This window comes from Nannospalax galili, unplaced genomic scaffold (assembly GCF_000622305.1).
Source record: "Nannospalax galili isolate Female #2095 unplaced genomic scaffold, S.galili_v1.0 scaffold146, whole genome shotgun sequence".
NCBI lineage: Eukaryota > Metazoa > Chordata > Mammalia > Rodentia > Spalacidae > Nannospalax > Nannospalax galili.
The window spans coordinates 4,808,035-4,833,172 of NW_008357929.1; positions in this window are offsets into that span (position 1 = coordinate 4,808,035).

A 25,138-nucleotide genomic window follows, 5' to 3' on the forward strand; every position below is an offset into this window, starting at 1 on the left:
TCCAAACCCCATTCCAAACTTCAAAAAAATGGATGGTAGAGGGAAACTGTCTTTACCTGAAGTAATGATTCTAAAACTCGTAGAACACAGAATGAGATTGTCTTCTGCCCATTAAATACCTTTCTCCCTTCTCTTCCATCTTTTCTATATATTTACTAAAACACAGAGCCAATCTCAGGAAATAAGGGGTGGGATGTGCCCCATTTCCCCAGGGGCTTGCATTCCTTTTGGCCCATGTGCCCCTGCCCTCCTCAGGCTCTGTCTCCCTTCTTTATCGTAGTAAGAGAAGTCATTAGATCCTGAAACCAAAGTTTCAGGATTCAAAATCTCTCTGTTCCAATTAGTCATTTCCCTCCCTCAAACATCAGATGCCATTATGGAATCATGAATGATGCCACAGAAGCCTGGGGATCTGACTGAAGTTTTGGCTCTGGACTCTGATCCATATGCTTTTGGGCAGGTCCAATGTTTTCTTTGGCCTTCAAATCTCTGCATCTGTAAGCATCAGGTACTGCCTTGTGCAATATTCTGTGACTTTGGGCAGAACTTTTCAAAGTGGTAACTTAGCTAATCTTGCCTCCTCACATGCTATAGCATTTGATATAACCAGCAGAAGCCACATCTGCCAGCCTGTTAAAACACCTGCCGGGAGAGAGCTTTAAAGATTTTAACAAAAAAAAAAAAAAAAAAAAACAGGCCTTTTTCATTTCTCTGATGAAGACACTGACTTGAAAGCTGGGAGGAGGCAACGATGTGCCATTTGATGGCATTCGGAACATTAAAGGCGGGTAAGCTGGTGTTTGGAACAATCTCTTAGGTCAAATCTAATTTTATCTGAGCTGATGTTTCCAAACTCTGGTAATTGCTCCCAGTATAACCACTGACTCCTTGTTATAAGTTTGCAAATGCAACTGCCACAGAGGCCTCCAGAGGCAGGTCCAGCAGACAACTTTTGTTTTCGTACCTGTCAGGACTAGGGCACTAAGGAGCTGGCTTTAATTTTGAGACCTGTAGCCAAGGCTATAGAAAGAACACTGGCTCTGGACTCTGACCTCTTCCTCCAAAGTGTGTTTCTACTACAGAAACACAGAGGGCCTGCTTCTGAAGAACTCTCCCAACTGGACTGGGTGTTTTTATGTCCTGGCTTCCTGAAGACTTTATTACTAAAGACAGGTGGAGAGAAGGTTGGGGTGTAGAGAGTGGGGTGCTATCTGAGCTAGGGAAAGTAAAAGGAAAATTACAAGGGAAACAACATCAAAATAGCTTTTCAAGAGATAAAAGGTCATCAAGTGAGAAAGGCTGAACCACAATTCTAGTTGCTGCCTGAAGTCTGAGCCTTAGTCACCTCCACCCCAGGCAGCAGGTGTCTGGAATGACAGGAGTAGGAGACCCAACAATTTCATGGTGCCCCAGTTTCAAGGTACACAATGAGAAGTTATTAGACTCTTGTATGGATGTTTCTGCCTTGTTTATCCATGTTTCCATCTCCCATCAATCTCATAGCTCTTATTGCTTTTCAGCTTCCAATGTCTCCTATCAGCCCCTACTTTCTCTGTCTGAGCCTGTGTCTCCTAAATTATAATTCCCAAGACCTTAAAAAGACCTATTTTACTTTTACAGTCTTTGAGTCTGAGTTGGTTGGTGGAATTTAGGAAAGGCAAAGTCAGGAGTTGGAAGCACAAGATGGTGCAAGGATTCTGCATACAGCCACTTTACTGACTTGGAATTGCAGGAGGATAATGCAGTTGGGCAGTAAAGACCCTGTGTTGGAAACAGACTTTCTTGTAGTCAACAAGGGAGTTTGAATGGAAAAATACATCTGTAAGGAAAAACACAGCCAGAGTCCTGGGTAACCCCTTTAACTGAGTCCATCCCCCAACCTTTGCCAGACACAAAAAAAAACAAGGCTGCTATTGGCTAAACATAACAGAAGGGCATCTACACTTTGGAAGACATTCTAATTCCAGGTGATGGTGGTTTTTGTATTCCCATCAGTATCGGCAGGTCCTTCTCGTTTGGAAACAAACATAGTGGCAACCCTCCTTCCAGCTTTTCTTCTTGTGCACATTCCAGAGTTCTTTGGAGAACTTTGTGACTCTTGCCTGGCACCTGGCTGGTTGAGGTAAAACAACACAATCCATATGGGAACTGCAAGGATAATGTCTTAAACTGTCTCTGGGCTGATGGCAGGAAATGCTTGCAAGCAGTCAGTGTTTTCCCAACAAGCAATATTTAGATGTTATTGAATGTGAATTAACTTTATATATTTCTTTTGATAGTTAAAGAAAAAGATTCTCATACACTCCCCATTGCTGTCAGATGACAGAAGGTGAACGAAAAGTCCGAGTTGGGACTTTTGAACTTTTAAATTTATCATTTGTATGGTAAAAGCTACACCAGAGCTCATAACCTTGAATACCATAGATCCTTAGTCAAAGAAACAGATACCTGAAAAGACAAAAATAAAATAAATGTTGTGAGTTTCAGGAAACTTGTTTAGAATATCAAGTGGGGCTGCCTGAAGGAAGAGGGCATATTTTGTTTAGAAACAATAGATTATGTAGAGAAGTCCAAAGAAGAACTAACTCCTGCTCCATAGAATGTAAAAACAAGCATGTTCGAAGAGAGCAAAATTCTTGAAGCTTCCAAACTAAGGAGAACTTGCACACTGCACACAGCTTGGTGGTAATGACAGGAGAGAATGACAGGAAGTCATGCAGAATCAGGAGCCATAGTGATTGGTTTTTTTGTCAACTTGACACAAACCAGAGTCACTTTGAAAGGGAGAACCTAAATTAAGGAATTTCCTCCATCAGATTGTCTTATGGCCATGTCTGTGGGGCATATTCTTGATTAATGATTGATGTGGGAGAGTCCAGTCCACTGTGGTCCTGACCTGTATAAGAAAGCTAGCTAGCTGAGCAAGCCATAAGGATCAAGCAAGCAACAGCATTCCTCCGTGGCTTCCGCTCCACGATCCTGCCTCACTGGAGTTCCTGTCCTGTTTGAGTTCCTGCCCTGACTTCCCTCAAGAATGGACTGCAACCTCTAAGATGAAATAAATTGTTCCCTCCCAAGGTTGCTTTTGGTTAGTGTTTTATCACAGCAACAGAAATAAAACTAGAAGAGGAGCAGATATCCAAGGCTTGAGGCGATCAACTACGCCTTGCTTCAGCTGCACTACCACCTGCCTCTGCTCATGACAGTTGGGTACGTGCTCCAAACTCCATCCTCCATTTCACAAACTAAAATCATTCTCAGGTCGGGAAGTATGATGAGGGATGAAGGGAAGCTTTAAAATCAATGGATAATTTACCTAAATGAGATTACATTTGAAAACAGTAGCAAATGGGTTGCCTTGAATCAAGATTAAATTTTCTGACATTTATGAGCATGGGGTTTTGACACCTACACCCAAGTTATTTTAAAGGAGTTTTGTCTTTAACTCTGATTTTTTTGGCTATACTAATTATTACTATTTTTTAAGACTTATTGTTTCTTTACAGGTATGTGTGTGTATGTGCATACGTATGTAGGTACCTGTACAATACAGCAGAGGACACATTGGACCTTCTGGAACTAGAGTTACAGGTGGTTGTGAGGCACCCAATGGGAGTTCTGAGAACTGAACTTCAGTCCTCTGCAAGAATATCTCTTAACCGCTCAGTCATCTCTCCAGACCCCAGTTATTCCTATCTCGTTGCCAGTGGTGGGCATAGCCAGGTTTTGCTGGAATCCATGGATATGTGGATCACTGCTCTGAGATGCTGTGACCATCCTCAAAAGGGAATCTGGCTGAAGAGACTGGGCAGAGCTGAGGCTGTTCTTGAAGCCGTAACCGTGTATTCATTATTTCCTTTTTAATTTTTTACTTTCTTCAAGTTAATGTTAGTATTAATACCAGTAACTAGTGTTTACTGAGAATCTACTATTTTTAAATCATTGTACTAGGTGCTCAAGTAGTTTTATTTAGGCCACACTATACTTGGTGGAAGCTGATGTTATCTAAGGTTTTATGAATGAGTAAAGTGACAAATGTGGAATTTAAACTCATACTTGAAATCCCTTTTCATATATGAACCAGTTTAATCAACTTAAACGGAAGAGCATGTACACCAAACAAAATGGTTTTCAGGGTCCTCCCTGGATCCTTCTAATTGTTAGGAATTTAATAAATATTGCCATTTATTTTTGTGCTCACCATCTCATTTCTTCCTGTTTGAGAGATTTCTGTTTTGGGGTTTGGGTGGGACAACTATTTGTACTGGCGTTAGGTGAACACCACCAAACATCACTTGTGATGGGCTGACATTCAAGGGCAAAAGTTCAGCAGCTTTCCTGACCAACTCTCCTCCCATTACCTCACAGAACAACACTGAGACCCATCCAAGGCCTGCAGAATCATCAAGGGGTTGTGCAGCAGGAAAGGGAGCTCCTGGTGGTGCTTGCATTTTACAGAACAAATTCAAGAATGATTTCACACACAGCAAATAAACATTATGAACCTGGAAACTCACTCTAGGCTTGACTGGGCCAAACATACAGGGTACTGCTGCGAAATGCCAGCTGGATGGCCACCTGGAGACCCGGGCAAGTGAAGATCATGTATAAACTCTTCCCTTGGAGAGAGGGTGAGACCTCAGTCTCGGCTAGCTCATTGCAAGGTAACCGAGTTTCATGGATCATTCATTAGGTAATATTGCTGTCTCTCCAAATCCACGGGCTTTGCAGATATTAAGTCTTTCTGTTAGGAGAAATGATGGGTTCATATATAAAACATGAAGAAAGAAAGGATTATTCAACCTCCATTTCTATCCATTTCCTGGTACAAGAAAAGATGATGTGCAGCCTTAGGCAACATCTCTAACGCAGTTCTTGCCCATTCAGGTGATTTCAATTCAAGCAATGAGATCCATTCATTTCCAGCTCCTGAACAGGGCCTGCTCCAAATAAAGCCATTTGCCCACTGGCTTCTGGCTGTCAGACTCAACACAGGCAAGCAGAGGTATGCGTTGATGAATGACAATGGTCTGCTTGAAGATTAAGATCATCATGAAGGAAGCTGTGTCCCCTCCTTTCTTGTTCCTCATAGCCCAGGTGTTGTGACTTGAATGCACAATGTCCCCCAGAGGCTGAGGTATTTGAACACTCCTTTCCCCTGCTAATGGTGCTGTTTTGAAGGTTGTAGCCCCTTCAGGAAGTGCATCTTCAGTGGACAATGTGGGTCATTATGAGTAGACCTGAGGTTTTATAGCTGGCCCTACTTCCTATCTGCTCTCTGCTTCCTGACTATGGGCACAATGTGACCAGCTGCCTTATACTCCTGCCACCATGCCTTCCTGCCATAAGGGAGTACATCTCTCCTTAAACTGTGAGCCAAAATAAACTCTTCCTTCCTTAAGTTGTTTTTTTATCACAGCAGTGAGAAAAGTAGCTAATACTTGAAATATCCCCTGGTGGGTATCATAGCCCCTCATTTGACACTTCACTCTGCTATGTCCCACCCAGCAAGAGTTACAAAAGACAGACTCCAGTCAGGATTACAGGGACCCAAGTACACTGCTGGCTGCCAGCCACCAGTTCAAAGTCTGGCTTGCAATATTCACATACCCTGCTCTAGCAACCTGAGTGCCACCCAGGAGCTGAGCTAGTATAGAGACCCACATTTGTGGCTGGTCTTTTAGTCTAGTCTTCCCACTGGTATGTCCCCATCCTGTCACTGTGGATTGCTAATTGGTATGTTGAAACATTTATTAAGGGTGACAGCATTATAATCCAGTTGCAGCTCTTTGGGCTTTAGTTCCTAGCAAGCTGAGTGAGGTGTGGGTCTAATCTTGCTAATGGACTTTTTAAAAATTACTATAGTTTTGTGTTCCTCATTCTAAGTCGCTTCTATGTCTGACTTTCTTCGCTCAGCATGTTTTTGACATACATCCAAGATTTTTGTATGAACATACTACAAACCATTAATCCTCTTGTTAACGGATATATTTTCCATCTGGGGGTGATTCTGAATAAGACTGTTATGAACACTCTTGTATATTTTTGTGGACATATGCTTTTGTTTGGGGTTCATAACTAGGCATGGAGTTTCTGAGACATGTTAGATGTATGAGTAATTTTAGTGAGCTCATTTTCTGCTAAACTTTGGTAGAATAGTAATGTTTCTATAGCTTATATAGGGCAGAAAGTACCTACACTTTCTGTCTCTCGGACGATTTGACAGTTTGGGCCTACAAAGCACCTGACAATAGGCAGATTAGTAAGAAAAAGTGTATAAATTTAAGATGTAAGCACATGAGAATCACACAAAATATGAGATTCAAGGAGGGTCAGATCATTGAAGGTTAAGGGTCCTGTTCATTGAAAGGAGGGAAGTGGGGGTGTAGGCAACTTTACAGGAAGAGGGATGAGTTTTAAAGATGAACGTGTCTGAAGAAGAGACTACGGCCTCTTTGGATATTCACCTGGGCTCTGAGTGTGGCAAACTCTTAATCTCTCCTCCTGCAAGTCAGTCCTTCAGAACACCTGAGCTTTCTGTAGATTGGGAACTTCACAGTGAGTCCCTTTTCATGCATTAGAAGGAGGGGGAGGGAAAGAGGAGGGACAGTGGAAGTGGGCGCTGAAGAATGTTCCCTTTCCATCACAGCATTCAGCTTTGCTGAAATGTCATACTAGGGGTGTGATTTTACAGCCCCAACAGTTGTAACAAAGAGTTCTTAAGATCATAGCATCGGCTTCTTGATTGTGAAAATTTTCATTTTCTAATTTAAAACGTTTGAGAATTTCATACATGAATACTGTGTTTACATCATTTCTACTCCTTTCTCTCACACCTCCAACTCCTTCTGTGCCCCTACTCCCTCTTCATTCATGACTATATATATATATAAAACCTACTGAGTTAATTTTGTATTGTTCAAGGCTGACCACTTGGAATTGAACCTGTCAGGGAGCTCATCCCTCTCTTACCATCCATTGATTGCCTGTAGCTCTTCATTCAGGGTGGGGTCCTGTGAAATTTCCTTTAACCAGTCTGGCACATTTGGTAGCATCATCTTGCCGATCTTGTTTAGGGAACCACACTGTTAAAATTTCACGGGTGTGGCTTCTGGGTTATGCCTGGAAGACACTGTCATGAAAGGTGTCCTGGTTTCTGGTGCTTACAATCTTTCTACTGCCTCTTCGGCAGTGTTCCCTGAATCTTAGGAGTAGGGATTGTATTATAGATCCGCCAATTGGGATTGGGCTCCCCAAGTTTATTCAGTGCATTTTGACCAGCTGTGAATCTCTGTTGTTGCCTCCATATGCTGCAAAAGAAGCTTCCCTGATGATGGCGAAAGCTATGGTTATCTGTGAGCATAAGAATAAGTATTTAAAATATAGTGAGAAATTATATTGCTTTAAGAAAATGGCAGTAGTAAGTTCTCTAGGGTCTATGACCTCTCCAGCCATTGGTAGTTGGCTCGGTTTACAGCATCAGGCATGAATTCTCTCCTATTGAGGGGACCTTAAGTTCAATTAGACAGCTGTTCATTACCTCCAAGATAAAAGTGCCACTATTGCACCACTGGAAATGTTTTGCCAGGCTGGTCATTGTTGTGGTTCATAGGCCTTATAGTTGGATAGGACTATTGATTGCTTTCCTCCCTTGGCAACTTGCATAGCACCTTCCAATACTATGAGAGCTCTAAAGAGGGAGATCGTAGGATAGAAGTGCTATGAAGGCAGGAAGGGGAAACATGGGGGAGGTGAGATTTTTAACTGGAGAGGGATGAGGGAAGGTGATGCAGAGGAAAAGGGAGGGGGGGAGGAAGGAGAGAGAAATAACACTAAGGACGTTTGAAAAAGCCTTAGGGAAACATATCTTTATAAACTTACCATATATATCTATATGGAGTAATATTACATGGGTGATAATGCTCCCTTCAAGAACCATAGACTATTTAACTAAACCCCCAGTGCCATGCACAGGAAACCTTCCCTCAAAATATTGGTCAGGGGGATCCAAGACCCTACTAAAACAATATAGGCTATTGCTGTTGTCCCCCGCCCCAAACCTGAAGGTAAAGATCCTACTGAAGATACCACATACTTCAGACACAGGACTTGGAGGAACCAAGCTGGAAATGACCTGGAAGCCTCCTCCCTAAAGATTAGTTCTCATTGTATTGGAAGGCATCATGCAGTTTTTTTTCATTTTTTAATGAGTATCATGAATGTCAAATAGTCTGCTAAACTTAGAAGACACAGAGTTGAAAATATTTAGTTTTCTTTTGGAGGCTATTCGTATCTAGAAAGAGGTACAAGACATCTATATGTAAAAATGTTTAAAAAAATACAAGGCGACCTGTGCCTGGGTCTGGCAAATGGAGATAGGATGTTCCTAAGTTCAGAGAGTACATGTTTTCTGAGCTTTGGTGCATCTGTATAAGGTTTACCAAAGACATAAGGCTGGAGATGCACCTTGAAGAAGGACTTGCTTTCATCAAGGGCTCATTCAGTAGGTACACAGAACCCAAACTCCATAAATGTAATATGTTCACTAAACTTATAATTAGAAAAAAACTGTAATAACTTGGAAAATGACATATACCATTAAGTGGAAAGGACTGCTGTGATTATGTCTGTGCGAACTCTGCTTATGAATACAATCACAGGAAAGTGGAAAAGTAAAATGAAATATGTTTTGTGGTGCAATTCTAGGTAACTTTAATGTTCCATTTTCTCATGTACTCTTTTGGGGTATAATTTTTTGATTACTATTATTGTGTGTGTATTTGATATGTGTGTGGGTACTTGTGCCACAGCACATATTTGGAGGTCAGAGGACAACTTTGTAGAGTTGCCTCACCTTTACCCACTGAGCCATCTTGCTGGCCCCAACAACAGCTTTTCAAAGCAACAGAAGTTGGGAAGGAGGTGAGCGCTTCTGTCGATTTTGACACAGGCTGAACAATGTGGGAGAAGTTTATTTGTGTGCTAGTTTCTGCACTTGAATTTGGTGAATAACTGTGCTCAGACACTACCAGTAACCCAGAAACCAGGGCTGTTCTGATTGAATGTGCCAGACAGGAGTAGCTTAAGCAGGGTGCCTAGCCCTTGGTTTAGGCAAAGATATCTGTAGTTCTTCAAGCCTTTTCTGTTTGAGAAAAGTAGGCAGAGAGGGACTTAGGGACTCAGGCTGGGAGGTCTTGGGGAGACTAGCTGTACGAGGCCAACTTCCTCTTGACCTTATCCAGCAATACCTATTCAGAATAATTTTCTCCAAAATCCCAGGAGCACAGGAAGCTGCTTAACCAGCTGCCACTGATACTGCTTTCATTTCTCCTTTAATGGACTCAAACCTGGGCTAACACAGATGTGGAGTTCCTCCCTCTTCTAGCATCCCTTGGTTCAGTGACTGGCCACAGTCAATGCAACCCAGCAGGGTCCCCAGCATGGGAGCAGTTCAAACAGGAGCGCCCAGCTGCCATCCAGATCAAAGAGATAAGCAACTTGTTTCCAAATGAATTATTGGTCCCAGCAGGCTGTAAGGCACTCTCATTTTTCTTATGGGGAGCAACCTTGGAAAGGTCTCTAGAGGGGCAGGAGGGCATGGAAATTCAAGAGATCTCAGTATTTAGGTTGCCTGGGTTTCCCTGACTAACATACCTGATCAGAGTTCCAAAGGAATATCATCCAGCCTTTCTCAATGGATTTTTCTGTCCCTAGGCCCAACCTGTGATTAAAAATGAGGGTGCATTAAGGTGACCTGGATACCCTGTGTTGTTGGTTTCTCCTTTCTCCCTGCTTCCTGGAACTTTCCCCAAAGTTCACTGTTCATTCTCAGCTCCCCAGAGTGTTCATAGACAGCCCTCTTAAACCCTTCTGCCCTGAGCCTCTCATTGGTGTTTGTGGTCATGACAGCTTGGCTGAAGCCCTACCCCATTGTAGCCGAGGCTGCTGGGCTGCTGGGATGGATTTCCACTCAGACACTGTTGCTCTGTCCTGCAGGCTGTTTCTTGGTTTGTCCTTAGCTGCAGAGCCCCCAAAGCAGTGGTTTCTCTGTGACACTGCTTTCCAACTGTCGACAAGGAAAGTGTGACTCCTGCCAGACATCCTCCCCACTCCCAGCTCAGTCTCTCTGTTATTTGAGTACCAAACCCACTTTGATCATATCCTGAATAATGAAAAACAGGGAAGGAGTCACTTCTGTGTTCGCATCCAGTGGACTGCTCTGAGTCCTGCCTCCTGTTGTAAAGCCTCGAAGGAAGGTCATTCTGGCTCCTAGATCCTGCTATGTTATGAATCTAGTTTGTCCTCTCTGAAATTCCTGTTGGAATTTAATCCCCACTGGGAAGCATTAATTGGGTGGGAGCTTTAATCCAATGATGGTGTTTAGAGATGAGCCTGGAACTCGCTATGGAGACCTGGCTGGCCTTGATCTCACAGATATCTGACTGACTCTGCCTCCCAAGTGTGGGGCTTAAAGGCATGCACCACCACACCCAGCCAAAGAGATGAGATCTTTTATAAGGTCTCAGGCTGTGCCTCATGACTGAATCTGGTGACTTTGTTAGAAGAGGGAGAGACACCACAGGACACCCATGTGTGCTCCCTGTCTCTTATCATATGATACACTGGACCATCTCAGGACTCAGTCCTTGACCTTGGCCAGAACCAGGCATCAAATTAAACCCTTCATGACTTACTCATTTACAGAGCTGTGTCATTAACAGCAGAACTTAAATGAAAACAAGCTCATTTCAAGCAGTTTATGCTAAGAAATACCTAAGTAACACACACACACACACACACACACACACACACACAAAACCTGCTTCACTGTCTGCAAGGCTCAGTCACAATTCCCTTGAATTCAGACCTTCCCCCAAGAGTAGGTTATGGACAAGAGGATGGGATGCACCATGTCACCATCACCACCAAATAAACCACTCCCTCCTCTTCATGGTGCTCCACCAGGTACTACAGAACACGGCGTCCCGGAGTATACACTGCTCTTATTAAGTATCAACTTTCAGCTCATATTTGGTTGAGACCAATGGCATTCTGAGTTCATTTCCTGCGTTCCAGAGAATTGCAAGTGGAACACAGTGTACATTAGAGAATGTCTCTGTCTCTGTGTTTTGTGTGGTTTAACATATATCCAAGATTTGTTTTCATCAAGTATGGAAATATATGCAGACACTGAAATGACTGTTATGAAGGAGAAATGGGTTTTATACTTACAGTCTACAGAACTAGGAGGCAGGGTATGTCATACAGGGTGCCATAAGGAAACACTGGAGTTGATCAGGAAATAGAGTGCAAGGGAAAATGTGAGAGAAGTTTGTGCTGTCCATGGGAAGGAACAGGTAAGGCAGAGAAACCAAAGGTAGAATTAATTAGTTTGAACAGCTTAGAAAAACTCTGGTACATAGAAGCAGACCCTTGTCTGGTACCCCTGGCATCTCCATAGAATGATTAGGGTAAGTGAATGGTGGCTTGGAGGCAGCTGGAGGGCATGGCTATGGACTGGTGGAGTTGTTTATGAAAGTCACACTTATAAGTGCACTATCTATTATCTTTAGGGCAGACCCAGTCCTAGGAGGGGAGTCATTCCAGGAACAAGGCTTCAGATGTCAGAGTTCCAGAATAGGAAAAAAAATACTATAATCTGTCAGTTTTATTATTGTAATTATCCACTATTGAAGAGCTTTATGTCTTGACTCTATAGCATACAAATCTAAGGTTCCAAGGGAGTAAAAACTAAGATGAAAACTGAGCATAGTGACTTATGCCTTGTTCTGGCTTGCTTCTTCATTGCTATGACAGAATACTCTGACCACTACCAATTTGGGGAGGAAAGGGTTTATTTAGCTTACATCTCCCAGGTCGCAGTTCATCAGGGAGCCCAAGGTAGGAACTCAGGGCAGAAACCTGGAGGCAGGAGCTGGAGCACAGGCCATGGAGGAATGCTGCTTACTGGCTTGCTTTCCTGGTCCCTGCTCAGCCTGCTTTCTTATGCAACACAGGCCCACCTGCCCAGGGGTGGCACCACCCACAGTGGGCTGGACCCTCCCACTTCACTCATCAAGAAGATGCCCCTCAGACATGGCCACAGGCCAGTCCAATGGAGGCAATTCCCCAATTGGGGCTCCCTCAACCCAGGTGTGTCAAGTTCACCCTAAAGCTATCCAGCACAATTGACCCCTTGTCAACTTGACACACAAACATCACTATTAAACCATAACTTTCCAATTTTTGCCCCTAAGATATAATGTTAATATCACAACATAAGACAGTACACCTTAAAAACCCCACAATCCTTAAAAAAAAATCCAAACACTTAAAAGTCCATAGTCTCTTTTAAAAGTCTCTTAATTGTGGGTGGACATCTGTAAAATCCAAAACAAGTACTGTCTTATTTCAAAGGGAAGAATTGGGCACACCTAAGCAAAACCAAAGTCCAGGAAAGTAGCTTGAGGCTGGACATCTGTCTGGGATTCACTCACGATCTTCTGGGCTCCATAGGGTTCTGGCAGCTCCACTTCTCTGACTCTGTTGTCCACAGCACACACACAGCTCATTTCACAGACACAGGCCAGCTCCATTCCACATCTACCACTGTCCTTGGTGGTCATCCTATGGTCCCAGCATCTCCAAAAAGCTGGGGTCTCCACTGAAACTGAGGTTACACTTTCACCAATGGCTTCTTCCTGCCTCCCGGGTGCAAAGCCTCAGATTCTCTACATGACCCCTTCAATCCTGGGGTCTTAACTGCAACTGAAGCTGCACTTTCACCTATGGCCTTTCCTGGCCTCTCAGAGTGCCAAGCCTCAGCAGCTCTCTATGACCCCTTCACGCTTTCAACACCAGAACCATGCAGGGGACTCTTACACATTACCAAGTCCTGCTTCCAGCTTGAAATAGAGGTGCAGGTCCCCTCTGTGTGCTGACCCTGAGGAAATACCTCCCTTCACCACAGTGATGCTGGTCTCTTGTTACTTACAGCTGATTTCTCAGCCCCAGCTAACCAGCATCAATTGTCTCAGTAAAGCAAAGGTTTTGCTTCAGGTTCTGGTCTCTTCTTAATCACAGCTGATCCTTCAGCCCCAGCCAACCAGAACCCACAGATTCTCAATCCAAAATCTCACACAAACAGCCCTGACAGTCTCTGCTTCCATTTGAAGCTTCACAAGCCAGGCCTCCATCATCTACAACTCTTTCAGCATAATTGTTCCAAGCTCCACAGCAACAAACTGAACACACAGTGGCTTTTCCAGCCCAAAGTTCCAAACACTTCCACAGTCCTCCCAAAAATACCAAGGTCAGGTCTGTCACAGCAATACTCCACTCCTGGTACCAATATCTGTTCTGGTTTGTTTCTTCATTGCTGTGACAAATTACTCTGACCACTACCAACTTGGGGAGGAAAGGGTTTATTTAGCTTACATCTCCCAGGTTGCAGTTCATCAGGGAGCCCAAGGTAGGAACTCAGGGCAGGAACCTGGAGGCAGGAGCTGGAGCACAGGCCATGGAGGAATGCTTGCTCCCTTGGCTCCTGCTCAGCCTGCTTTCTTATGCAACACAGGCCCACCTGCCCAGGGGTGGCACCACCCACAGTGGGCTGAGCCTGCCCACATCATTCAACAATCAAGAAGATGCCCCACAGACATGGCCACAGGCCAGTCCAATAGAAGCAATCCCCCAATTGAGGCTCCCTCAACCCAGGTGTGTCAACTTGACACTAAAGCTATCCTGCACATGCCTATAGTTCTGACATTCAGGAGGACCACAGTGAGTGAGGCCTGAGCTACATAGTGAGTTTGAGGTCAGCCTTGACTACAAGGTATGACCCTCTCTTGACAAAACAATGAAACCAAACCAAACAATAGCAACAACAAAAATCTGAGAATAAGGCAAAGAGAAAAGAACGTAAGGGAGACATGACAGGAAAGAGACACCTGGAAAGGATAGCCAGGCAGAGTATGTGTGAGGAGCATGTGTGTGAGGAGGGTGTGCGGGAGGAAGATGTGTGTGAGGAGGTGAGTGTATGGAGGGTGTGTATGAGGATGGTGAGTGTGAGGAGGGTGAGTATGAGGAGGTGAGTGTGAGGAGGGTGAGTGTGAAGAGGGTATGTGGGAGGAGGGTGTGTGAGAGGAAGGCAGGCAGGATGACTGCAGGATATGTATTGAAGGTTTGTGAACTGGCATCCTTTCCTTCCTTGTCTAAACTATGGGATTACTAACCGGAAGTGAGCAACACTAATTCATGAGCCCTCCGTTAACCATAGCCTTCCCAGAATCTCTGATCTCACCATCATTTGCTTGAGTCAGTCCTCTAGGACAAGAACATTGATATAATGTGACTGTGATCACAGCTGCCTCCTTAACTCAGTTTCAAGTCAAGGTCATGGATGAGTTCATTTAATTGGTGGAAATTCAATTTTAATTGCTTGTTAGTATTATGATTGGTTTTATATCATTGTCCTTTTAAATCCAACATATTTTATGCCATTTGCTTTGGGAACAATATAAAAAGCCACCATAATTCTTGCACTTGACCTCTCGAATCACCCTGGGCTCAAGAATTGTCCCAGCCTTCATTCTATTGATTCCGTATTTCTTTTGATGACTCTCATCATTTCTGGTATCAGACATTGACTTTTTCTATTATGCCTAGCTCTGTTTTAATTGACAACCTCATTTTAAACAGCCAGTTTTAAGATTTTCGATGGGATTTAGAGTGATTAGACCAAGTTCCCCACACCAAAATTGCTAGTCAGCTTTTAGTTACTATAGCAAAATGACTGACATAAGTAACATATAAAGAGAAAAGGATTATTTTGGCTCTCAGTTTTGGAGGTTTCAGTCCTTGATTAATTGGCTATTTTACTTTGGGGCCAGCAGTAAGACAGTATATCATGGCAGGGGTATGAGGGCAGAATAAGTCCATTCATCTCATGTCCAGGAAGCAAAGGGCCCCACAATTTCCTTCAAGGACACACCTCCAATGGCTTAAGGACTTCCCACTCAGCCCCATCACTTAAAAGCTATACACCTCCTTACAGCACTAACCTGCAGAACTTCGCTCTTCGGCAACCTTTAACAAGTCAACTTTTAGGAAACATTGAACATCCAAACTAGAGACAAAAAAAAAAAAAATCTCTGTTAAAGTTTCCATTGCTTATGACTCACCTAAGACTTTCAAATATTCTTCTAAACAGTATCTTCAGCCCTGTGTTAGGAGGAAGGTGTGGTACCATGCTGACTGGTTAATAAGAGACTGTCCTCTAGCCAGAGAGGTCCCAAATTCAGTGCCCTGTGTCCTTTGGATTTTGTGTAGTATGGCAGAGCTACCACAGAGGCCTCTAGTGGCAGAGAGAACAGAGGGTGGGGTGGACAAATGGATGCACAGAGGGAAGAAGGGTGACACCTAAAAATTTTTATGTGTATGAGTGTTTGCCTGTAAGGTATAAGTGCACCGGGTGCATTCAGTGCCCGTGGAAGAGGACATAAGGTCCCAAGGAACTGAAGCTACAGACAGTTGTGAGCTGCCACGTGGGTGCTGGGAACTGAACCCAGGTCCTTGCAAGAGCAGCCAGCACTCTTAACCACTGAGTCATCCCTCCAAGCCCTCTTAACCACTGAGTCATCCCTCCAAGCCCTAGAACAGAGGCTTTGAATCTTAGACTGATTACTTTGGGCTCTCTACTCAGGCATGGGGCCAATCCTGTGCACATGTAGTTTGGTTGACAGCACACCTAACACCTGTTTACTAGGTGCCTAGTAGCACTTCAACCAAAATGTCTGAAAACATCACCAAATGTCTCCTGGAGAGCAATACCAAACTTAGTTGAAAGCCACTGCCCTAAATGTCTGCTGACCTTGTCATTTTAGCAATCATGTCACTTAAGACAGTATCACTACTTCATAATAATAGTCTGTAGTCTACACATTCAAGTCTACACACAGGCACACATGGTTGAGGGCACATATAAGAATCCATCAGCATGAAAAACCCAACATCACACAGTCTAACATTTATAAACATATGTTCACATGTAAAAATGCATTTGGAGGGGCTTTTCAAGGTTACAGAATCAAAGATATGTTTTTGAAATAAAATCTTTGTTGTCAAGTGAAAAAGCACACTCACAAATTGGAGGTAACATTAGATGAGCTTTCCGTGACCTTTACTGAGTTTCATGAGCTCAGATCTTCAAAAGATCATAGGCAGAAGTAGAAATGTGTAAGTGCTAAACATAGCACAGGGAATAGAAGACGATCAAAAGAGATGAGGTGTTTCACGATACAATGACAAGAACAGGAGAGTCTAGAGACTCTCATCCCCAGACAGCCAGGTAGTTTTCAGAATGACCAATTGCTTTTGAGTACAGAGAAACATGTAACATTGCTCTTATTTTGCTGCCCGTAAAAGAAATATGCTAGGGACCTAAAAAACGTGCAAGTCGGGGTTAGGGGCATGCTTCTACAAAGGACCTGGGTTCAGTTCCCAGCACCCACATGGCAGCTAACAATTTGTGCAGGGGATCTGATGCCCTCTTCTGGCCTCTGTGGGGATTGCATGCACAGGGGCAGGCAGAACCACTCATACACATAAACTAAAAATAAATTTAAAAAAAAAAGAAAAGAAAAAGAAAAGAGAAAAAGCAAGCTTCTGTTCTAGAGGTAGGGAGATTGGCATACTGTTAATTGAACAGAGGTCATTGGACACCTATAATATGCAAGACTCTAATTTAGTCATGGACACCTATAATATGCATGACTAGTGTTTCATTTTCAGTTTATTTACAATATAGTAAGGGAGTATATGGGCCAAGTCCCAACAGGACACATTTTGTGTACACAGAACAAGACAAGCTGAGGAAGGAATTCGGCGAAGCACATGGGCTAGTGTGGTTACCTGCGCTAGAAGCAGCCAATGTGTCACCGTCCTTACACCCTACAGAGCTAAGGTATACAGTAGATAACAGAACTTGGAAGGAGAGAGGATCTCAGTGTCACTGACCTTGAGTGAGTGATGTGACCTTTAGTTGAGAGACAGAACCACATAAATTTACTGCTCAGAGAGTGAACTAGAGACCTAAATATCCTAACACGTTGCCCATCCCATAAGAATGTCTTGTGGGCTGAGACCATCAGGAGTCAGGGACCCTGGGTCTGCTTCTGTGGTGTTCTGCCTGTAATTCAGCATCCTCCTATAGAAGGCAGGATGAAGAAGACTGAAGATGAACTGGGGATGTCAAGCAAAGGTGTCTGTGTAAAATAACTCATTTAAAACAGAAATTGCTAAGTTCCATAAGGGAGACCCAAATAAAGGACTCTGGACTTTGAGAGGTGCGAGGGATTCTTTCTGGTATGGATGAGCTCCGGGGAAAGCTTAATCAGGATGTGGCATTTGAGAAGACGGCCTCAGGAAAGGAGTAGAGTAACCCACACTCCAGTCTCCATCCTGAAAGGTTACCTTATTCTCACATGTGCAGAGTGAGGACTGACTAGTTCACACATCTCCTAGGATTCCCCATCCCACCCTCTTTTTCATGGCTTCAGCTCCATCTCTGGCCTCAGGTCATTTTCTTGAGAGGTAATTTATATCTAGGATGTACTTCCTCTGCATACCCACAGAAAGGAAAATTTGACAGGACCGACTTCATCACATGTATCTGTGTCTCTTTGATAGACAGGTCTTCACAGATACCTATGTATCTATGCATACCTATCTTTCTTTCTTTCTTTCTTTCTTTCTTTCTTTCTTTCTTTCTTTCATCATCTATCTAGCTATCATCTATCTTCTATCATCTATCTTTACCATCATCTATCTTCTGTTTACCTGCCTATTATCTATCCATCCATCTTTTATCTATTCATCTATCCATTTTTCTATCTGTGTTTCTAGCTTAGCTCTTCTGTAGGACTGGAGTAATAAAGGGAAGTTATAATATAGGAGCACAAATACTTAAAATGTTTACCTAACATGACTGCCATAGCCCCAGAGGAAAACACACATAATGTGGACCTCACACGGGAGATTCCCTATGGGCTCCCTTAGTCCTGAGTTCAGTTCTGCACCTCACTGAGAAACCTCTCCTCCTGTCCTCCTGTGACTCTTCACTCATTCCAGCAGGCCTTGCTATTGTCCTACAAATACAATCCAATCAGCACCTCCCTTCCAGCTCTAGGCTATTTAAGATAATATCCCAGGGAGAGCTGATGGTAGGTTTGGTTGGGGTGGATGTCCCTCATCCCCTCCCATGCAGCTTTCCATACTACAGAGAGTTGTAAACAATCTTCATATTCTATTTATTGTTCATTGGAGAACTGAGGAATTTCTTATGATCATACAAACACACACATAGACACAGACACAGACACACAGACACCCATACACACACACACACACACACACACACACACACACACACACACACACACACACATACCCCTCCCAAGGACCAATATTAATTATCAGAGATACTACATTCTCATTCCATACAGGAGAAGAAAAGTCTTTTCCTAAAGTCCCCATAGTTTTCAATGTCTTCCATCTGTGTGCAATTAACACTTCATATAATACACCTTTGAACAATGCAAGTACCCCCATGCTTTCTGTGACCCCTAGGGCCTGTTGGAAATAAGAAATGGGCCCATTTTCCAGCTTTATGCCTCTTAAGAACTGCTCTCAGGACTACACAAAGACCTAACAGAGGCTTTGTAATTACTTCTTGAAAGAGCTAGATTAAATTCTTAGCCAAGGGCCATTCTCTTCCTGAGAGTCAGAAGGGAATGGGTAGTTTTGTTTTCCTAGCAATTTAAGATTTTAAATTGAGAGACAGGAGTTTGGGGGGTGGGGAGCTAGGACTGATGCTCAAAGTGGAGAGAACAATGTGAGCTCAAGCAGGGAGTGGCAATCATGAACACAATCTAAAACCTTGTCCAAACATGGGAAAGCAAGTAATTAGGGGGCCATCAAACAAAAGGTGATGCTTAATCAATTTCTTTGAAAATGTTTTTTCCCTAAAAAAAACTATGCATAGATGACTTAAAAGATATCAACAGAAACACCAACCCATCTTGTTCTGTGTGTGCTGTTACTTTGTCAGCTTTCTACCCGGTACTTGAGGGCAAATCCCGCCCCCCCATTCCACAGATTATCTCTGTTACATCTCTGTTATATCTCTCCTCACTTTGATCTATGAGATCAGCATTACATCCTTTCCCTTAGGTGCAGTGCTGTCTATTTTAGATTGTTAACTTCATAGTCATCTAAAATTCCTCCTCAGTAACTCCTCCCACCCCCATCTAAGTCTATCTACCCCAGTACAAGGAACTGAGAGCTGGTGGCTGGGAAAATAGAGGCGCTATGTACCAAGCTGATGTTGGGGCTCAAAAGAGGGAGGGGAATAACATGGGTCTCATAGTTTTCTGTTAGCTTTTGTTTATTCTCCAATACTGAGTAGCCAGAGAACCTGATTCTCCTTGTGTGTCAAGTTCTCAAGACACACCGTTGTCAATACTCTAAGAAGGCTGGCTCTTTCATGGTGGGAATTTACTGGTTTTTCTGACTGGGGTGTCTCTCCCCAGTGCACATTACTTTGGACTCATTTCTCAGTTTCAATGTTCTTCCTTCTCACAGGACCCGCAAAGGCTGTCTTCCCACCACACCCTGCCTCTGGGTCCTGCTGACCATGGCAGCATTCCCACAGACTGAAGGGGCTCATGATGCTCAGAACTGTGTCCCCTTATCCCTCTCAGCAAACTTACTCATCACTGGTCCATTAAAGAAGGAAAGCTCACCTCCCCCACTGAAATGCAGCAACTCCATTATTAGGGATTTTGCATTCTGTGTGTTTAGTTACCTGCAGTCAACAACTGCCTGGACATGTTAAATGAACAATTCCAGAAATAAACAGTAACATAGGTTTTAAGTTGTGCACCATTCTGAACACTGAAATGAAATTTCGTACAGTTCTTCACTGTCTTACTGGGATGGGAATCAGCTTTGCCTTAGTTTGCTTTCTGCTGCTGTGATAAACACCATGACCAAAAGAAAATTGAAGAAGGAAAGGGAAGCCAAGGCAGGAACTCAAGGCAGGAACCTGGAGGCAGAACTGAAGCAGAGACCATGGAGGAGCTCTACTTGGCTTGTTCCCCTAACCCTCTTGCTCAGCTAACTTTCTTATACTGCTCAGGCTGACTTGCCTGGGGATGGCACCTCCCACAGTGGGCTGGGCCCTCTTATATGAATTAGCAATTCAGAAAATGCCTCACAGAGATGGTCACAGGCCAATCCAAAGGATTCCTCAATTGAGGTTCCCTCCACCTAGGTGTCTCTAGTTTGTGTCAAGTTGACAAAAACCAGCCAGCACAAGCATATCCACACTGCATGCAATATTCACCCACTAGTCACTTGATCATTGACTGGCTAACAGTGTACATGTTTTCCAGCAACTCTTTCGTCACTTAAGGCCACAAAGCACAAGAGCAACGATGCTGGTGGTTTCGAGCATCAGTGACAAGGTACGAAGTGCTTCCTCTACATGAAAGGCAGAAGTTCTCAACCTAATAATACAAGGTAAGAATAAATTCTCTACTGTGAGTTGTAAGGCAAAGGAAGTCCACTTTAGTTTTGCTGTCACAACTCACACAGCAATAGTTATCACTAACGTTCAGGATTAGTGCTTAGTTGTATTAGTTACTTTTCTGTTGCTGCGATGAAACACAGTGACCAAAGGAACTTATAGAAGGAAGAGTTTATTTGAGCTAATGTTTCCAGAGAAATTAGAGTCTGTCATGGTGGGGTGGCACGGTGACAGGAGGTGCCAGAGCAGGAGTGGAAAGCCAAGGATCATGTCTTCAAGCAGGCACATGAAGCAGCACTGGATATTCAGCAAGGCTTAAGAACTCTCAGAGCCCGCCCCCAGTGACGTGCTTCCTCCAGTGTGGCCACACCTTCCTAAAGCCTCTGAAAACAGCTCCACCAACTGGGGACAAAATGTCCAAATACTTGGAGCTTTTGGGGGACATTTTCATTCAAACCACCACATTAGTTAAAACAGGAAAGACTAAAATCATGGAGCTTGGTAGGATCTGTGCTTCTGGATCTTGAGTGGAGGTCTTGGAATAGATTTTCTGCAGATAACAGGTGGAGATATTCTTATTTCAGTCAGACCTTTGCTCTTCTACCCTATTGACATGTCCTAGCAATATCTAGGTTTTCCAATCTATTAACTTAAATTTCAGTTATAATCCAAGCCCCCATTTTAGTGGACAGGGAGGCAGGTCAGGCAGTGCTCACTTTAGAGTTAAATCTTTTGGTGACTCCTTCCCTCCATGTTGGGGAGGGGAAAAAAAGATCTGCTTTTCATAAATGTGACATTCCTCCAAAATATCATCTCCTCTCCCTCTCAGCCCTTCTTTTATGTTACAGCAGAGTGTGGGGAGTAGGTAGGTAGTGCTAGGCCTGCTGAGTAACATCATTTTACATACCCTGAAGAAAGAGAAATGACAGCAGAGCTAGTGATCATTTCAAACGAGACGGTCGGATATTGTGATGGCTGATCTTCAGCTTGTGAAGCACACCTTTAATTGGCCCATGAGGACTTTTCAGAAACAGAGGAGGGCTTTGACCTAATGACTGCTTTAGTCTTCTGATGATATAGAATCCAAATAGGTCATTAAGAGTTGCTAGAAATTCAAGTTCCACAAAGTTGCTGTTCATATCTGTGAACTGCCTTGGCACTACCTACCCCTCAACCATCCATGAAACCCAGGCCCAGCTCCATTTTGCAATCTCTTGAGCTGTTTTGAACCTGTTATGAGCACTTTAATCATGTTAGTCATTCGCTTTTCATACACAATGAGTGCATGACATCATAAGTTGAAAATCTAAGGCAAAGTTTGAGAAGGGGTCCATCTGTCTTTGGATGGTGGTCACAGTAGTAATTAAATGTTGTTAGCTGTTAAAATTGGAATCGGTCACTATCCTCAGTCCATTTCAGCTGCTATAACAAAATGCTACACACTGGGGTGCTTCAGCAGCAGACTTTCATTTCTCATATTTCTGGAGGAAGTCCAAAATCATAGAGCCATGGGAAACCTGGTTCTTAATGAAAGACTTCGGGTTTAGCCATGGCTTCTGCCTTACTGATTGCTCATGTAACCTCTGTGAGATGGGGAAGGTAGGAAAGGAAGGGGAAGAGGAGAGGGAAAAGGAGAGGTAGTGCTCATGCTCTGGCATGAGCAGAGAGAGGGCTAGGGCCTAAAACCATCAAAAATTAAACAAAGAAATGGAGCTAGATTCTGTTACAGTTATATAAGTATCCGAGCAAACAAAACGCATACCATTCCTCAAAATGGCCACTGTGGAAAGCTGAACCAGGCTCTATATGAAGCAAAAACCAAAACGGAATTAAATGCACAGGATCTTATTGGGAAAATGCCTGGGTGAGAACAGCAGCAAAGAAAGATAGAGCCAGGCAAGCTGGGAGAACCACCAGACCATGATATAAGTTTGACCTTGAGAGGTCTCAGGAAGGTCACAGGAAGAGAAGGTTTGGTGGAAACATTTTAGTCTTCCTTATATTCTAAAATTGGTTTGGCAAAGTTTGGGGATGTCGTTGAGGCAAGGCTGGTCATCTAAGGAGGTCCTGCTGAGAATGAGTCTGCCCTGGTGTTCCTGCTGTACTTGGTTTTGACCTGGGAGCAGTGGCGGAGGCCTGGCCTCTGTGTGCTCAGGAAAACAGGGTCTCAGAGCTCAGCAGCTGGGCCGGGGTCCATTGCCCTTCTAGCGGTTGGAGGACTGTGAGGCACACTTTCAGAGACCCTCATACATCAAATCCAAATGACTATTTTCATTGCTAAAACTCTTTTGGTGTTTCTTTTCAGGGAAACTTCCTCAAAGGATAGTATAGAAGCAACAAAGGGCAGAAAAAAATTTGGATGGCTTTTAAAATAATTCTTTATTCTGGGCCAAAAATAGCATAACCATGCTGACCACCTATCACAAAACTTATCAGCATTCACTCACCCTGGGTTTGGACTTTTCTTTAAAAAAAAAAAAAAAGAATCTGCACCTAAATGATAAAAGCTGCCACTATTAATGGAACTTCAAGGAATATTCTGAAGGATCTGAAGGCAATTCCAAGAAGCAAGCCCACATTTTTCTGAATAGTGTAACATCATAGGAATCAGTGTGTGGCTTTCCAAGGTGACTTCATTCTCATTAACTATAGAATTCCAGGAGTAATATTAAGAAATGAAATTAGCTCCGGCTTCTGCTGCTTCTGCTGTACATGCACAAGCAGGTGGTATGTGTAAAGATTATTCACCATGAAAATGGTGAAGAGGACCTTCCAAACCTCTGAACCTCTTTTTATATTTGTACTCTTGTATATTTTTTAAATCAAAAAACATTTTCCAAATTTTATTAATATGCCCTTTAGGGCTCAAAAGCCTTCCTCCCCTACAAGTATGTGCAGTTGTGTGCACACATCCTGGTGTGTGTGTGTGTGTGTGTGTGTGTGTGTGTGTGTGCACGCGCGCTTCCATGGCATCCCCCTCCTGTCCTCAAACCTAGGTTCATATGGTTCTCCATATGGGTGCTGCTTTCCTGAACTCGTCATTTTAAATGTCTTTGGATTGTTGAATAAAAAGAAGTTAAAGGGTATATCTGCAGAAAAAGTCTGGTGAGGCAAGTCTCTGAGGCAGGGGGAAAGATGAAAGATGGACAATTTCCCACCTTCCTGGGGACGCAATCTTGAAATTTCCAGTGAAGAAGCCAAGTTTGGGGGAAAGAACTTTCTTGAAACCACTAGAGGGCATCAGTGTGCAGACAATTGTTGGATCTGGATAGGGTGCTGAACTAACTCCAGGGAGTAAGAAATGTGGCTCTCTTATTCCTGTGCCTCCAAGTCCTACTGCAATCAGAATGCTTCTTCCCTTGATTCCAAATCATCAGCACTGCCTCCTGGCATCACAGTTCTCAGCAAAGCTGTCCATATCCTTCCTCTAAATTGTGTTATGGAGATTATTGATTCTGTAAATGAAGGTGAAAGGACCTAATTATCCTAAAGAGAATAGACCAGATATACACAGAGGCCTTAGAAAGAATGCTGAACTGACTTGGTAAACTTGGACTCGGGCTCTGGATCTGTTATTATCTGTGTGATCTTGAGGAAATGCTTTACCTCTCTGAACTTATGCATCCTTTACTGTAAAATGGAGGAAGAGTCCTCTAAGTTCCACGTATTTACAAGAAAAGAAACATATATCACTAAACACCTTCACTTGTAAGGGAGAGTATGGTTCTTTCTTGTCATTATTGGGAGCAACAAGGAGGAGCAGTAAAAAGCTTTCATTCTAAAATGCTAAACCCAAAATAATATTTATAAACTCCTGGGAGTAAAACTCCAAATTAAAGACTTATTTAGGCTTCTGGTTTGGCACATTAGGAGCTTGGAAGTCACATCTCCCATCCATACCATTAGAAAAAGCAGACCACACTAAAAATTAACAACTCTTCTTAGAACCTCAGAAAGTTGCTGCCACACCTGGGAGAGGCAGACAGGAAGGTACAGAGAACACACTTTACTGGAGCAAAGCCTGCAAGCAGAAGAAAGTGTGAAGCAGTACCAGGCAGCTTCTATCCAATACATCACTCTGGCTTACAATAGAAAATGACAAGCCTAAGGGGCTAGAAGCATAGCTCAGAGGCAGGACACTTGCCTAACATGTGCAGTGCCCTGAGTTTCATCCCCAGCACTACAGGAGGAAAAATGTCAAGGCTTACTAAGAAACAAAAATACCATATAAGGAGACAGAGTAAGTCTCAGATTCAAACATGGCAGAGACAGTGGAATTAGACTGAGAATTTAGAACAACTGTGATTAACATGCTAAGGGCTCTAATGGAAAAAGCAGACAGCATGCAAGAACAGATGGGTCATAAAAGCAGAGAGATGGAAACTCCAGGAAAGAACTCGAAGTAAACGTCAGAAATGAAAAGAACCATAATAGACATTAAGAACTCAAAAGAGGATCCTAGCAGACAGCCTGAGGTGGGGGGATTGGACCTCCATCAGTGTAGTGGCTCTGATCTCAGCAGACTGCCAGAGAGTACCGAGTTCTGGCCTC